At 45.3% G+C, this 15,450-nt stretch overlaps 1 long non-coding RNA gene across 5 annotated transcripts in view; it reads right to left on the reverse strand.

Moving 5' to 3' along the window:
- The window catches only part of LOC127492930 (uncharacterized), a 145,846-nt gene that overhangs the window by 54,188 nt on the left and 76,208 nt on the right, over positions 1-15,450 (reverse strand). Inside the window, exon 4 of one of the 5 annotated variants that reach the window (XR_011388423.2) lies at positions 4,105-4,512. The exons of 3 other annotated variants lie outside the window; for them this stretch is intronic. This is a non-coding gene — a long non-coding RNA (uncharacterized LOC127492930). Of the gene's footprint in view, positions 1-4,104; positions 4,513-6,285; positions 7,126-15,450 lie in introns of those variants that run through there. One more of the 5 variants, XR_016233549.1, reaches the window with a different exon arrangement.

A 15,450-nucleotide genomic window follows, 5' to 3' on the forward strand; every position in this document is an offset into this window, starting at 1 on the left:
GAGGATGTCTGTGAACTGGAAATATGCACCTTGTCTGACCTTTGAATTCTATCAGGACCTAGAATGGGGGCACCTAAAGTTGGCTCAAAGCCTGGATTGCCATCCTGGTAATAGCATGAGGGTACGAACCAGCAGGGGAAATTTTGTCTGACACACTTAATTTCCCAGGGATAATAGATGGATTATCCTAGCAACAGGCCAGACTCCTGGGGCCTGAGAGTCCTGGGCTGTGCACCATTTGATAACACCTTTACTTTGGGCTATGTATTGTCACTCCCCCCTTCGCAGAGGAACGACATTGGACCCTGCGCTGTTCTTTCTGCCCGGCTCTTCCCAGGTTAGCTGCCAGTCCCTCACTCGTGGAGAAACGATGCCGTCCCGGGTTAGCTGCCGGCCCCTCCACCTCCGTGGAGGGGCGGCACCCCCTGCCACTTTCCCTGCTTCCGCGGGGGAGCGGCACACTGCCGGCCGGCTCTCTCGGGGGCTCCTCAGATGTTCCTCAGGTGTTCCCTCAGATGTTCCCGGTGCATGTTGTCTCTCTCCTCCTTTATAGTCCTCTTCCACCAATCCCAACTCTGCTGCCCACACGCTGAGCACGCTTCTCTCCTCCAATCAGGAGCAGGATCAGCTCCTGCAGCTTATCAGTCAAACATGAGGCAGCTGCATAGAGGTTGTTTGGTCTCTCTCAGCGCCATATTGCGGGAGAGCAGATGCATAGAATAAGTCTTAATTCCAGTAACTTAGTCTAGTCTCAGTTGCTCCCCACAATGTATGTTGAATCTATGAGTTTTCTAGTAAATGTTCTCTTCTTCCCTCTCAGCTACATGAGAAGCATGCCCAAAAAGTCAAGCTTCTCGATGTGTACCATCTGGCAATAAGATGGTACAGTCGTCAGCATCAGGGACAGCTTCCGCTCCTTAGCGGCACCTGATCATAACCACTAAACATGGGAAAATGAGAAGACAGCATCAAGGAATTTCTAAGAGGACGTGTGTTTGGTCTTGTAATTCTACTGCATTATGAAAATGGCTTGAAATGATTTATATTATTACATGAATCACAGCAAGGTTTACAAAATAAATATAAACTAGAATAGAGGAAAAGCCATGTCTAGAGGAAAAAACTGAAGCCAGTGAATCTGTGCCTTCCCTTTCTTTGCAGTAACTGTAAGAAGGCAAATGTGGTCCCGAGTGTCTTAGCATAAAGAGGGCGAAGGAATAGCTGCTTTACATAAGCAAAGCTTTTTTCTGATACTAGGATGGTAACGAACATTATATTTTTGTGCCCTCATAAGGAAGACTTTGCAGACTTACTGACCACACCCTTAAAAACTATAATAAATGTGAAAATGGCTTGCTATGTTTCTTCTAAAGTCCGTCACTCTTTGCCAATGACATGACACCACAGGTCAATCATGAACCAAGACGATGCAGTCCAGATACTGGTCTGTCTATTGAGCCCAAGAATAAAATGTAGACTGCCGAATAACAGGCTATGACCCACTAGTTCAAACAAAGACCAGCTGAGGCCATCACCTGATTTATCCCTTTACAATGAGGTCTCCAAAGCATTTACACTCATAGGTGAACATATCAATAACATCTGAATGCAAAAGGGAAGACATTTCAATGAAAACTAAATTGAATGCTCTAGAAAATACTACAAGACTGAGTGACTATAAATAGTTGCTGTCAAATACAAGGAAACTAAGAAATATCAGGGGAGGAAATGTTCAAATTCTTGAAGTTTCCTGTGCTCAGCTGGCATTGCTAATGTCTTTAATTTCCCACTCCTTCAAGGATTCTCAGAATAGGAGGTGTTGATAAGGAATTATGATTCATTGTGATTATGAATTGTGATTGTGGTCTATGAAAATAAAAACTGTAACTTCACCCAGCGGCTATGAATCTGACCACAATCTCCCACTTTGAGTTATTCTTTCAGGGCTTATTCTATAATTTCCCACTCAGAAACCCTCCAAATATGTCTTGCATCCCCACATTTTCCTCTACATTTTAAGTAATTTCTCAAAGAAGTGAGGTGAATTTCCCCAGGTAATTTTGCCCACAGAAAGGCAAATGGTTATGCTATCAGTGCAGTGGCATGGGACCCTAAACTTGGTTGAATGCCCTGTTGTCTTGAAATAATCTTGCCTTTGCACTTGAATTTTGCAGGTGAAGCCTGAGGGAACAGGGAGCGTGCACAGAGTCTGCACTTGGGCAGGGTCAAGCCCAGAGGTTCAGCACACAGCACAGGTGTAGCAGTTGACCTGGCGCACAGGTGTGTGCGTTGGAGACCTCTGCGTGCTGCGGGGCGTGGAGGGCACGCACAGCCAGGACCTGGGCTCAGGGCTGTGGCAGAGATGACAGAGGCAGCCTCCGCAACAAGCATGGGAGAGGAGAGGTGCTGCGTGTGGGGGAGACCTAGGACGCCGTGGGGCTGGCTGCCCGTCTGTCTCTGGAGCACACTGCGCTAGACTTCCAGCCTGGGTTCCCAGACAGGATCTGCAAGCACCCAAGAGAACATTTAACAGTAAACAGCGGCAACATAAAGGCACAGGAATGCATGTCATCAGAAAGCTTGTCAGGACGTTATCAGAAGTTTCCAAAGAGCTTAGAGACCCTGGCTTTGACAAGTAGTGAAGGGGCTGGCGATGTGGCACAGAGAGCTAAGCTGCGCCTGTGATGCTGGCATCCCCTAACAGCGTGCCTGTTTGAATCTGCACACTCTGCTTCTTATTCAGCTCCCTGCTAATGCACCTGGGAAAGTAGTGGAAGATTGCCCAAGTGGTTGGGCCCCCGCATCCACACAGGAGACCAGGAAAAACTCTTCCTGACCCAGCCCTGGCCATTGAGGTCATCTGGAGAGTGAACCAGTGGATAGAAGATCTCTCTGTCTCTCCCTCTCTCTGTGTAACTCTGCCTTTCAAATAAATAAATCTTTAAAAAAAAGTGCAACATTGCAAAACTTCTATCTATAAAGACCTATGAATATCTTAGAAATGGAATTAAATGCAGAGATCTTTATGTTTGATGGAAAAGAACACAATACTTTCTTTTGAAACTTTAAATAAACCACTTAGCAATAGGGAAGACCAATGTTTTCTTTCTTTTTTTATTTTTTTAAAGATTTATTTATTTATTTGAAGGTCAGAGTTACAGAAATAGAGAAGGAGAGGCAGAGAGAAGGAGAGAGAGAGAGAGAGAAAGAGGTCTTCTATCTGCTGGTTCACTTCCTAATTGGCCGCAAAGGCCAGAGCTGTGCCGATCTGAAGCCAGGAGCCAGGAGCTTCTTCCAGGTCTCCCATGTGGGTGCAGGGGCCCAAAGACTTGAACCGTCTTCCACTGCTTTTCCAGGCCATAGCAGAGAGCTGGATAGGAAGTAGAGCAGCCGGGACACAAACTGGCACCCATATGGGATGCCAGCACTGCAGGCAGTGGCTTTATCCTCTATGCCACAGTGCTGGCCCCGACCAATACTTTCTTCCTTGTCACTGAAACTATTAAAGGCACAAATGGGAGTTTTTAATTATAATCATGAAGCCACTTTCAATTTCTTACACAAATTACAGAAAGTGTTGGAAGAAATATTAAAATGACATTTCGTAAACTTATACCTAAATCCAGATTTACACACACTTGACCTGTACTAGGTGTTAAATCTTTTTAGAAAAAAATCTTCAATTAGAATCGTCATCTCTAAATACACTAAAATTTACGTTATGGAATAATCTGTCAGGAATTTATTTCAGTGCTATCACAGCTTACAAAATACTCTAAACAGTTACAAGAAACATTTCATTTGCTTCAGCAGAATGATCCTCCTAAAATTAAAAAAAAGAAAATTATTTGCAATATTGCATTAACTGCCTTATTAAACATATAAATTCTGTCGATCTAATGAATTTCCAGAAAATTAAGCTAAAAAATCACAGGAATAATAAAGATATCACCTTCATAAAATATTACTTATTACATAAAATTTTAACTCTAAAAGTTTTATTTACAATTTATACATGCATGCTGTGATTCATATATTGCTATCACTGTATTATGTTTATCAGTAATAAAATATCCTAAAAGGAAAACTCCACACTTTAGCACCTGTGCTGGCATGTATTTTAATTTTTATTGGGTCTCAAAATTTGTACAGCTGCATCTACCCACAGAACTTGCCTTAGGCATGTGTCACTACCGGTTGAGCTCTTCTGACCACAATTTTTCAAGATAAGTAATTGATAACTCACTAGTCCTGGCTTGCCAGGCTTACTGGAAGGGAGTTCTGGTGCATGGAAGACCTCTCGTTAGAGACAGAGGGATTCTCAGATGATAGACTTTCCCAGAGGCCCCCCAGGGACCCTTGTTTGGAGAGTTCTGCTTTCAGTCATCATTGACAACTCCATGGAAAGTGTCCAACCAGTAGGGAGGAAGGTGGTGATGAGGCAGTGAGGGGAAGACCTTGGGAAGAAAGCTTTCTTAACAAGTACATATTCTCAAAGAAGTCTTCAGGATCCTGTGGGAAACAGAAACTTAGTCAATATGCCTTATTGAATCCATGTGAATTTTCCCAACTCCTGAGGCTTTAACCTGTAAGAAGTATGTTTGGTCGGAGCCAAAAAGAAAAGTGTTAATCTGATAAAGGAGCTAAAAATACTTAACCTTGTAAACCTCCCCAGGGATTCTGCAAAGTGCTGATTGACAGAGCAATCGACGACTTTAATCTGGGGAAGAAAATGAAAGCGTAAAATCAGAGCAGCCGTGACCCAGGCCCCAGTCTGCTTCCTTCAGAGGCTCCTGGGCTCTCAGACAGGAAGCCTGGCTGGGCTGCCTCCTGGCCTCAGACCAGTCCCCTACCAGCTTCCCCGCTGGGTCTCTTCCTGCATCTCCATGGGGAGCTGTCTGAGCAGCGTCCTCTGTTCTGGACATCCTTCCCTTGTGATGAGCACTCAGATGCTTTCCCGACTCATTCATGATCACTGGTCAAGACACTGAATCTGGGGCCGGCGCTGTGGTGTAGTGGGCTAACCTTCCATCTGCAGCCCCACCAGCCCAAATGGGCACCAGTTCATGTCCCAGCTGCTCCTCTTCTGATCCAGATCTCTCCTATGGCCTGGGAAAGCAGTGGAAGATGGCTCAAGTGCTTGGGCTTCTGCACCCACGTGGGAGACCCAGAAGTTCCTGGCTCTTGGCTTCAGATCAGCCTAACTCTGGCCTTTGCAGCCATTTGGGAAGTGAACCAGCAGATGGAAGACCTTTTTGTCTGTCTCTCCCTCTCTCTGTCTGTAACTCTACCTCTCAAATAAACAAATAAAATCTATATTTTTAAAAACAATATTGATTCACAGCATCGTTGCATAAAAAGCTCAAGTTTCAAACGTTCTACTTCATTACAGGGAAAATAGCTGTTGCTTTAAAAATAAAAAATAAAAATCCCTGGCTTACCATTCAACATAATTCCTTTTCCTAAAACAGGTCAATTTTGCTTCTGATCTAGATTTTTGCTACTCAGGAAATAAAACATTTATAAAAGTATATGGATTGATTATGATCCACGCATGCATCTCTGGGACTTAAAAACACAACAGCTGGAGCTAGAGTTGTGGTGTAGTGGATTAAGCTTCTACTTACAACAGGCATACTATATGGGCACCAGTTCCTATTCTGGCTGCTCCACTCCAATTCCCAGCTGATGCACCTGGGAAAGCAGCAGAAGATGGCCTGAGTTCTTGAGCCCCTGACACCCACACAGGAAACACGGATAAATCTCCTGGCTCCTGACTCCTGGCTTCAGCTTGGCCCAGCCCTCTCTCTCTCTCTCTCTCTCTCTCTCTCACACACACACACACACACACACACATACACACACACACAGCTTATCAAACAAACCCATTCATCCCACTCACTTGACAGATGGGGATTCTCTCTAGGTCTCCTGTAGAATCTTTTCACTCTACTTGCAAAGCAGCTTCCAGATTTCCTCTCTAACTTATCTTCTGTTATTAAGTTTGATTGTTTTACAGCTTATTACTTAAAAACTTTCACATTCTATATATTGCAAAGAGAATCCCATTCCCTGTGACTTCAAATATTAAAGCAAACATTAAAGAAAAATTTCCATTATCTGAGCTATTGTTATTTTTTTTAAAGATTTATTTATTTATTTGAAAGTCAGAGGCGAGAGAGAGAGAGAGAGAGAGAGAGAGTCTTCCATTCATTGGTTCACTCTCCAGAGCTGCGCCAGTCCAAAGCCAGGAGCCAGGAGCTTCTTCCAGGTCTCCCACACAGATGCAGGGGCCCAAGGACTTGGCCATCTTCTACTGCTTTCCCAGGCCACAGCAGAGAGCTGGATTGGAAGTGGAGCATCTGGGTCTCTAACTGGCGCTCATATGGGATGCCGGCACTGCAGGAGGCGGCTTCTACTTGCTGTGCCATAGCACTGGCCCCTATTGTTATTTTTCTAAGTTTATATTCTAGTGCATTTTTGAAACAAAGTCCATATTTTAGTCCATGGGCAGTTTCTTACTTCCCCACCTCAGCCTCATCTGGACACATTTTCTGAATGATCAAAGTGAAGAGAATTCCCATACAGAATAGTTCTCACACTTCTAGAAAAGGGAAGAAACCTAATACTTAGTTTTATATTACTGTCAAATAAATATTGTTAGTTTCATTTTAAGATGAAGCAATTCTTCTAAAATCCCCATCAGTAGAAGGGTCAGCATTTGAAACGCCTGTGTGTGGGCATGTTTCATCTGTATTTCTTTCTGCATAATATAGCTTGATTAATAGGACAAACAACCATTAGTAGTGTGGGAAAACTACAATAATAGACGGCTATCAGTACAAACCCTTTCTGAGTATGCTGTGCTAACAGCATTCATCTGCAAGTGGGAGTGGGAAAGCAGATTCTGTGCTCTTCTGCTTCAGGGCTTGTAGTCCCAATTTGCAACATTCTACTCTTGGGAGAAGAAACTGCTCCATACAGGAATGCATAGGACTTGAGAAACACACGCACCTGCAGGAACGAAGGTTGAGGAGACCCCTGAATGTGCGTGTGCCTTCTTAGACAGATGACTGTAACTGGGGTGGCCCATGGAACACACTGGGAGAAACATCAGCATAGAATCTAAATCAGGGAAGTGGAACAGAACACAAACGATGATGACAATGTGGCAGGAACGAAGCTCCCTTGTTTGGAACTCTCAAATAGATCCTGAGTCTCAGATCCTCTTTGTTAGTGAGAAAAAGAGTAAAGCTTGTTTTATCGCCATCTTCCTCTGTGTCACCATGCAGCTGGGAGTAACAAATGGGTTTCTTCATACCATTTTGAATTTCAATTAAGTAGAATCACATAACCCTCATGTAACTAATACCATAAATGTCAAATTATTTACCCTGATGAATTTCTTCCTACAAAAGTTCTGTCTCAGTCTGAGACAGGACAAAACAACCGAGTCATGTCTACATTTTCAAAAATTATTATTACTTACTTTATTTATTTAAAAGGCAGAGAGAGACAGAGATCTCCCATCCACTGGTTCACTCCCTAAATGCCTGCAACAGTCAGGTCTGGTTCACTCCCTAAATGCCTGCAACAGTCAGGTCTGGACCAAACCAAAGCGGGAGCCTAGAATTCAATCCTTGTTCCTCATTTGAGTGGCAGAGACCCTGCTACTTGAGCAGTCATCATTGCTGTCTCTCAGGGTATGTTAGCAGGAAACTGGAATCAATCAGAAGAGAAGCTAGCCAGGACTGGAACCCAGGCACTCCCGTATGGGATGAAGCTATCCCAGACAGCATCTTACCCTCCACTCCAAATGCCTCGTTCTGCCACATTTCTTTTGCCAGCTCTAACTCTACCATTCACCCAAAACTATTATGTAGGAGGCCCACATCAGAGCACTTGACATTTACTGCCTTATATTATCCGTTACTTTGTGACTGTTCCAACCCCTGACTTACAGATGAAGAGATGGAGGCACAGAGCAGCTAGGAATCACAAACCTGTGATCAGGCCCCATGAATCCGTGTCCAGGCTTCAAGCCCCACAACCTCAGGGGCCACCCCATTGTGTCCCAGGTTACTGAGGTGTCACCATTTCAACACCACCCCCTGGGGGGAAACGCTCCAACACCCCCAGAAGAGGTGGAATATCTGGCCCCGCTGGGGCTGCCCCATCAGGCCCAGCTGGCAGGACCAGGTTACCCTGCGCTCCACTGCACCAGGAATTCGTTTCAGGGATGGCATCCTTGCTCCTTCTAGAATCTTCTTGCAGTCCTACCCACTTCCAATACAAGCACCTACTCCCAGCATCGCATTTATTTGGTTTCCCATAGCCTCGTGCGCCAGCCCCGAAACGGGCCACTTCCACTGCGCCCTCTGCCTCAGGTGGTGGTGATTTCCTCCCCTGCTGTGACTCTCCTTGAGGCTCCCTCCCACCATCAGAATGACCTCAAGTCCAGAGCCTTCCGAGACCAACAGACCCTCCGTGAAAAGCCTCCAGGGACCTCCTCTTTTCTCCCTGATGTCTGTGAGACATGCCACACTCCTTTCTGCTCGGGGCCCACGCATGGGCTGCTCCCAGTCTGGAAGCTTCTCCCTGGGACCCTTGAACAACCTACTCCTTCGCTTCATGCAGGTCTCTGCTCAAATCACCTCTTCGGAGGGCCTTGCCTGGGCATCTCCCGGAACTCAGAGGGAGATTACAGGTATCAGGGCCTCAGCACAAACCCTTTGCCAAAGCAAAGCGTGGACACCACCTGGTCAGAAAGGCCGTGCCAGGCGGAGGGCAGCACCTCGCAGCTCGATGTTCTCACGAGCAGCTGCAAGACGCACCTGCTGTGTCTGCTCCCCTGTGATGGGGAAGAGCAAGGCCTGCACGGCGCTTGTGTAGAGCCTCACCCAGCGTCTGTGCTCCCGTTGCCATACTCTCCTGGCCTCCTGCCTTCAGGGTTTCCCACACCCCCCTCAAGAAGAACAGGGAGAACTCAGTGGAGGCCTCCCGTACCTTCCTCTGCACGCCTGCCAGCCTGCAGCCCACGGATGCAGACCAGAGCCTCTGAGGGCAGAGCAGAAGGTGTGCACTCTGAAAGGTTTGTCTCCCGTGTCCTGGATAAGGCCAGGGCCCCTTAATGGAGTGGGCTCTGGGGCTTGCGGGAGCTCTGGGGAGGCAGCAGCGAGCATGAACCCCTCAGTCCCAGGAGGACCGTCCGACTCCCTGCACACGTGCACACAGAATCAGGCTTGCCTGGGTCACACGGAAGTTGGTTTTTTGAATGAAGCAAGTTAACATGTTTTCCCAGGAGAACAGGTTCGTGAGCTGGGGTTGTGGAGAGGGGGTCTGAGGAAGCTGGAAGGGGAAACAGGCCACCTCCATCCCGTGGCTGAGCTCCCAAGCCGGCTTCAGTGCTTCAGCTGCTCAGCATCAAGGTACCACAGTCCAACATGACCTGATTCTTGATGTTCACTGGCTCACTGATGGCCACACAGACAGAAGCTCATTTTCACAGTGAAATTCCATCTGAACCAGCAGTGGGCTCCTTGGACACCCTGTGCTAAATTCAGGAAAGAGACCATATCCCTTAGTACAGGTAGAGTACCCTGCACACCCCATAGTAAGTGCCTCATGAACATGCATTGCCCCCATTTTCATCACAACCTGTACCAATTCTATTTGGCATCAATTTGCTATCTTCTCACCACAGAGCAATTCGACTTCCTGACTTCTGGCTTTAATAGTCAATATTTTAGGAATGCAAAAATTCACACAAATTCTCCAGCTGTTCCTGTGCCATCTCCTCCTCACCCTTCACTGCCTCCTTCCCCCACCCCACCTCCTTGATGTGGTGACTGTATCCTAAAACATTTCTCCGTGGAAAATGGCACTTTTCCCTCAGAACTTCTTTATAAAGCCTGAGTTTTTAATCAATACCAAAAATGAAATCTCAGCTTTCTGAGGTCTTGATATTACAAGTCTTTGACAAACTCTCCACATTCCTGGCGATTGTTCTCTTCCCCAGCATTATACAGAAACGCCAATTAGTTTCCTGTGATCCGGCTGTCTGGTAGAAACCTGCAAATATCTTAGTCTCCTTGGCAATGCCCAGGGATCTCTCTGCATCACACAAGATTAAATAAGGTCCCTGGGGAATTCACGCTACCTCTAACTTTGGGTCAACCAAAAAGCTGTTCTCCTGGGAACCCATTAAAAGAGCAGAATGTCAAAGTCCTGAGCTCGGCTGCCTGAGAACGAGTGACGACCACTTACCAGCCCCTGGGGCCTGCCCTGTAATGTGAATTCTGTCCTGCACAGAACGGCATTTGTGCTACAGCTTCATCTCCCTGCTCCCCTGGGACGCCCAGGAGTGACTGGGTTTGCCTTCAGCGTCTCTTTGGGCCAACTTAAAGGCTGACATCATGACTTTTCCTTTTGCAATAATTTTCTTTCCAAGCAATAATTTTCAAAGCCCCTTATTTCATTTTGCACTGGACATGAAAAGAAAGGCAAGTGCTATTTAAAATACTTGTCAGACAGGTAATAAAATGCACAACTCATTAAATCCATCCACGGTTTCCCAAGACCTCCCCAAGACTGTACAGTTACAAGCCATAAAATGACTTGACTGTTTTACCCACCCTTGATTGTTGTCTAATAGAGCAAGTCAGTCCTCAGGCTCCCTGATTACATTATACGGAAAAAATTGCCTTCGACGCATGCTAGAGCTTGGGTCAGCTGGCAACCTCTAAAACAGTCCGCAGCTTTGGCTGTGTGCGAAGGACTTGCACCTCCTGTGTTCCTCACAGAGCAGTCTTGATAATTATGGAGCACTCACCACAGAGCACAGGGAGGCTGGAGGTGTCTCTGCCCAGCTGCTGTGGCTTTGGGAGCCCAGCCCTGCTCTCCAGGCCTTGATCTCCACGCCTTGGATGACTTGTTCACTTGTGGCAAGCACATCACCGCAGAGCTGGGCACAAGAGTGGTCTTCCTGTTTCTGCAGACAGTGAGGAGTCAGCAGGCTACACTTTCAAAACCTGAAGTGCAAAGTCCAGCCTTGGAAGACAACTGTAACCGGGTCCTTCTTGCTCTTAGAGTGAGTCTCTGAAGCAACCAAGTGACTCCTGTTAGTCCACAGTCATTTTTCCTGGCTTCAAAGATTAAGTACATCCCTTCTTGGCGTGAATTTATGTTCCTTCAAATGCCCAAGAAATCTAGGCTCACTCTCCTTCATTAAACGGATTGCTTCTCTGAATATTTCCTTCCTTGTAACATTTTAGAAATTCCTGACCACACAGAATCTGGCAGGTGCTAAGTAAATATTTGTTCAACAAGCAAGGACTCAAAATGTTCACGAGTTAGCGCAAACAACGGAAGGGGCGACTTGGTCATCTGCCTTGAGGAAGCCGAAATTCTCTTTCATGCAAGACACAGAGACTCATACAGTGATGGCTCTAAATGATGGCAGATGCCACAGGAGGGAGAGATCAAAGCAAGCTAAAATATTCTAGAAAGGTTTTACAGGAAGAAATGGATTCAAGCAGAACTTGATCATACGTTGACAGGTGGAGAGGAGACAGGGGAAGCTGAGAGAAGAGCAATGTAAGAACTACAGAGGAGAAAAATAAGCTTGCAACCTAGCTCTGCCCCTTTCTTGGTGTCCAGCTCTGTGACATCAACCTCTCTTATCCTTGTCTCCCTCATCTCTTAAATAAAACCAGTAATGCTTATACCATGAGCAGCTGTAAGGAGTTAATAAGTGTCTGTGTGCACATTAACCCAGTGTCTCATCATCACCAATGATCAATCGTTGGTGACTGTGGTTTTTCCCACTGGCATCGTTTTTGTCCACACTTACTGGATTATTAAGACAATGGACCCAAAGAAGCTGATGGGTTACCTGTTCCTAACAGACACGGAGAAGATCCTGCATGGGAAGGCACTTGAATGTGAGTGTGAAAGCAGAAAGTCGATCTTGTACAACTGAGTCCCAAAAAGAAGTAAATACTTCCTTTACCATCTTTCTTTTTTTGTAAACAACATGTGAATGTTATGCCACTGAATAGGAGAAAAGAGGATGATGTTATCTGCACTCCTGCTAAGTGTATGGTGCTTTGACAAACATGATCATATTTATTTCTTGATGGAGCTAGAATAGGAGCCAGAATAAACATCCAAACACGTATGATCCCAAATCCAGTTTCTTTCGAGCGTGCGATGCTGTGCCTCCCTGCTTGAAGGGTACTTGTCAGTTTAAAACCTAATGAACAAGGATCAGCAAATGGCAGCCTACAGGCTAAATACTATTTTTGCCAATAGAATGTTAGGGGAACATAGCTACACCCATTTGTTCCATCTTGTCTGAGGCAGCTTCGGGCCACAACTCCACACCTGAGGAGTCTGGGAGCCTGACTTGTGTGAGTATTTGTTGCTACCCCTTTGCAACAACGCTCTGCCTACTCTCAGGCTAAATACAGTTACACCTTTCTAACTGCTCTCGTCTTCCATGTTTTCTGTCTATTACATTATCACGCTAATTTTCCAGGTTAGTTTATATGATTTCATTGCAAAACTTCTTTGGGGCTCTACACTGGTATCAACATAAAGCCCACCATTATCATGCAGATCAGATTAAGTATTCTTCATCTGAAATGAACGGGATCAGAAGTGTTTGGGATTTCAGGTTGCTGATATTGCGGAATGTTTGCATATACAGAACAACGTAGCATGGCAATGGACTCAAGTCTAAACTTGCATTCATTTATGTCTCATGTATGCTTCATATATGTAGCCTGAAATTAAATTTCCATAACATTTTTAATAATTCTGTGCACGAAAGAAAATTTGTGGTGTGGAATTTCCCGATTACGGAGTCATGTGGGTGCTGAGCAAGTTGTGGAGTGTCTGTTAGGGAAGCTCGGGCTGCCACCAGCAACCCTGAAGGTCACTGCACTGGCTTCCAGTGTTTCACATGCAGTAGCCACATCAGTGGCTTACAGACTGCTCTTCTCCCTGTGAGCTCCAGCTCTCCCCCTTCTCTCTACCCACAGTCCCCATGCTGCCTGACCCCCTGTTTCCAGGAACCCCCTTTCCAAGCCCAGAGCAAACATCCTGGCTCCAGGCAGCCCTCCCTGCCACTGCTCCTCCAGCCAGTACCAGCCTCTCCTCCTTCCCAACTCACAAGTCACCTGCTCCTTTCAGGCAAGCCTCCTGCCCTGTGGTTCCTTGTGGACAACAACTGAAAGTGCTCACACGGGCATCTTTGTGCTCCAGGCGTGTTCATGTGTCTCATATCCCCGTTAGATTGCAAGCTCCTTGAGGGCTTGATGGTGTCACATCCATCTTCTCATGCCTGACTTTCAACCATTAGCTTTTTTTTAAAAGATTTATTTTATTTATTTGAAAGACAGAGTTACAGAGAGAGAGGTCTTCCATCTGCTGGTTCACTCCGCAGATGGCCACAACGGCTGGAGCTGAGCCAATCCAAAGCCAGGAGCCAGGAGCTTCTTCTGCATCCCCCACATGGGTGCAGGAGCCCAAGTACTTGGGCCATCTTCTACTGCTTTCCCAGGCCATAGCAGAGAGCTGGATCAGAAGAGGAGCATCCAGGACTAGAACTGCCCATTTGGGATGCCAGTGCTTCAGGTCAGGGTGTTGAACTGCTGTGTCACAGCACCGGCCCCAACCATTAGCTTTTATGTGACATATTTAGTGCTTATTAAGAACCTGCACCAAAGATATTTCCTAGAAAGGTGATAGCTGCTTGCATTAAACAGCAAATAATCCGAAAGTATTTCCATTTCAGATGAAAAGTAATATAAAATCAGATTGATATCACCATACATATAAAACATAAAGATTTCACATTTTTAACTTTATTGTTTATTTCATTTGCAGAAGAACTTGGGAAGCTTTAAATTTGGTCGCTTGATGTATTTTGTTGCATCAGAATTCTTCCCATCATCTTAATAATGGAAGACAGATCGTCAGCATCTCTCATTGTCCTTGGCCAAGTATCCTGTTGTTCTTACCACATAATAAGGATAATAAGACAAGAATATGAGTCACATGACAATGTCCCCTGCAGAGCTGTCATAACTGTGCATCTTGGAGAGTGGCATTTAAAGCCAACCAACTTTTATTAAGAAACATTATTAGGGCAAATGCTAAATACATTAGCAAGCTCATATTGAATCATTTAATTTCCTCCTTTTACATAGTGTGCTATTGAAAACTTTGCTATTTTATTTTATTTAACACTTTAATCTATTGTATCTTATAAATTTCTTGAATTTTCATAATTGTACATGAATATTGCATATTCATCCAGATTCTCACACATTGGCCAAAGTTTTTACATGAAATACTTATATGTTAGAAAATATCTTGAAAAACACATCTATTTTTACTAAAAATGTATACATTTGAGCACTCAGAAAAGTAGAATTTAAAAATATTTATCTAGAAAAATCTCATTTCCTAATTCTGTTGGCAAGGCAATGAGGATACAGTTTACTCTTAAAAAAAAAATAACTGGATATTTTTGGTTAGGAGGGCATTTTCCTTAGTAGAAGATATATGAAGACATTTGGAGACCTGAAGAAAGGTCATCATTTTAAGGAAGAACCCCATAAGCTAGAGAATGGCTGGAAATATGTGGATCTATTTGCATAGGGGCCCTATGAATCCACAGGTCGATCCTGACTCTTCTTTTGAAGTTCAAGTTTGTCATAGAATTTCTCCTAATGTAATATGGCAAGCAGGATACTAGAAACCCTCAATGGAAAATGAACTCTGGAATGTTGGACTGTGAATAAAGTCTGGGCATAGGGGCTAGGCTTACCCTGCCTGAGACCTTCCCGATGTGGACTCATGAAATCCTTATCATGCAACCAAGGTCTGAAATTCCGGGATCCCAGGCACATAGAGCCACAGATGAACCTCCTGGACATATCCCAACCCACCGCACCTCCTTGTCTAACCAAGCACACAGAGAGCTTCTGTCTGGCCTGGGACAGACTGCGCTCATTCACAAGAAGTGTCCCACAGCCGACAGTGCAACAGCCATGTGGCCATCTCTTCCAGACATTCCGGTGGGAGGAAACCGAATTCCCTTCTAGTGACTTGAGCAAGCTTAGTTTCCTCTCTCTGGGCACTGAGCAGCCAGCTCTGAGATCCCACAGGGGGAGAAAGAGGGAGAGAGAGAGAGAGAGAGAGAGAGAGAGAGAGAGAGAAGAAGGGGAAGGGAAAAGCCTTGAGGGAAGAAAGTCTACAGAATGAGACGGACTCCAGGAATCATTTAATCTTAATATTGGACGGAGCTGAAAATATCGACTGTCTGTTGCTGCTGTAACAAAATTCCTACAGGTAAAAATTCACTATCTGGCAGTAGTCAGTGTGGTGCCTGGCGAGAGTTGCTCTCTGCTTCCAAGAGGGTGCCTGTGGCTGTGTCCTCTG

The sequence above is a fragment of the Oryctolagus cuniculus genome, chromosome 5, assembly GCF_051225735.1.
Source record: "Oryctolagus cuniculus isolate XC-2025 breed Fujian yellow rabbit chromosome 5, ASM5122573v1, whole genome shotgun sequence".
Lineage (NCBI taxonomy): Eukaryota > Metazoa > Chordata > Mammalia > Lagomorpha > Leporidae > Oryctolagus > Oryctolagus cuniculus.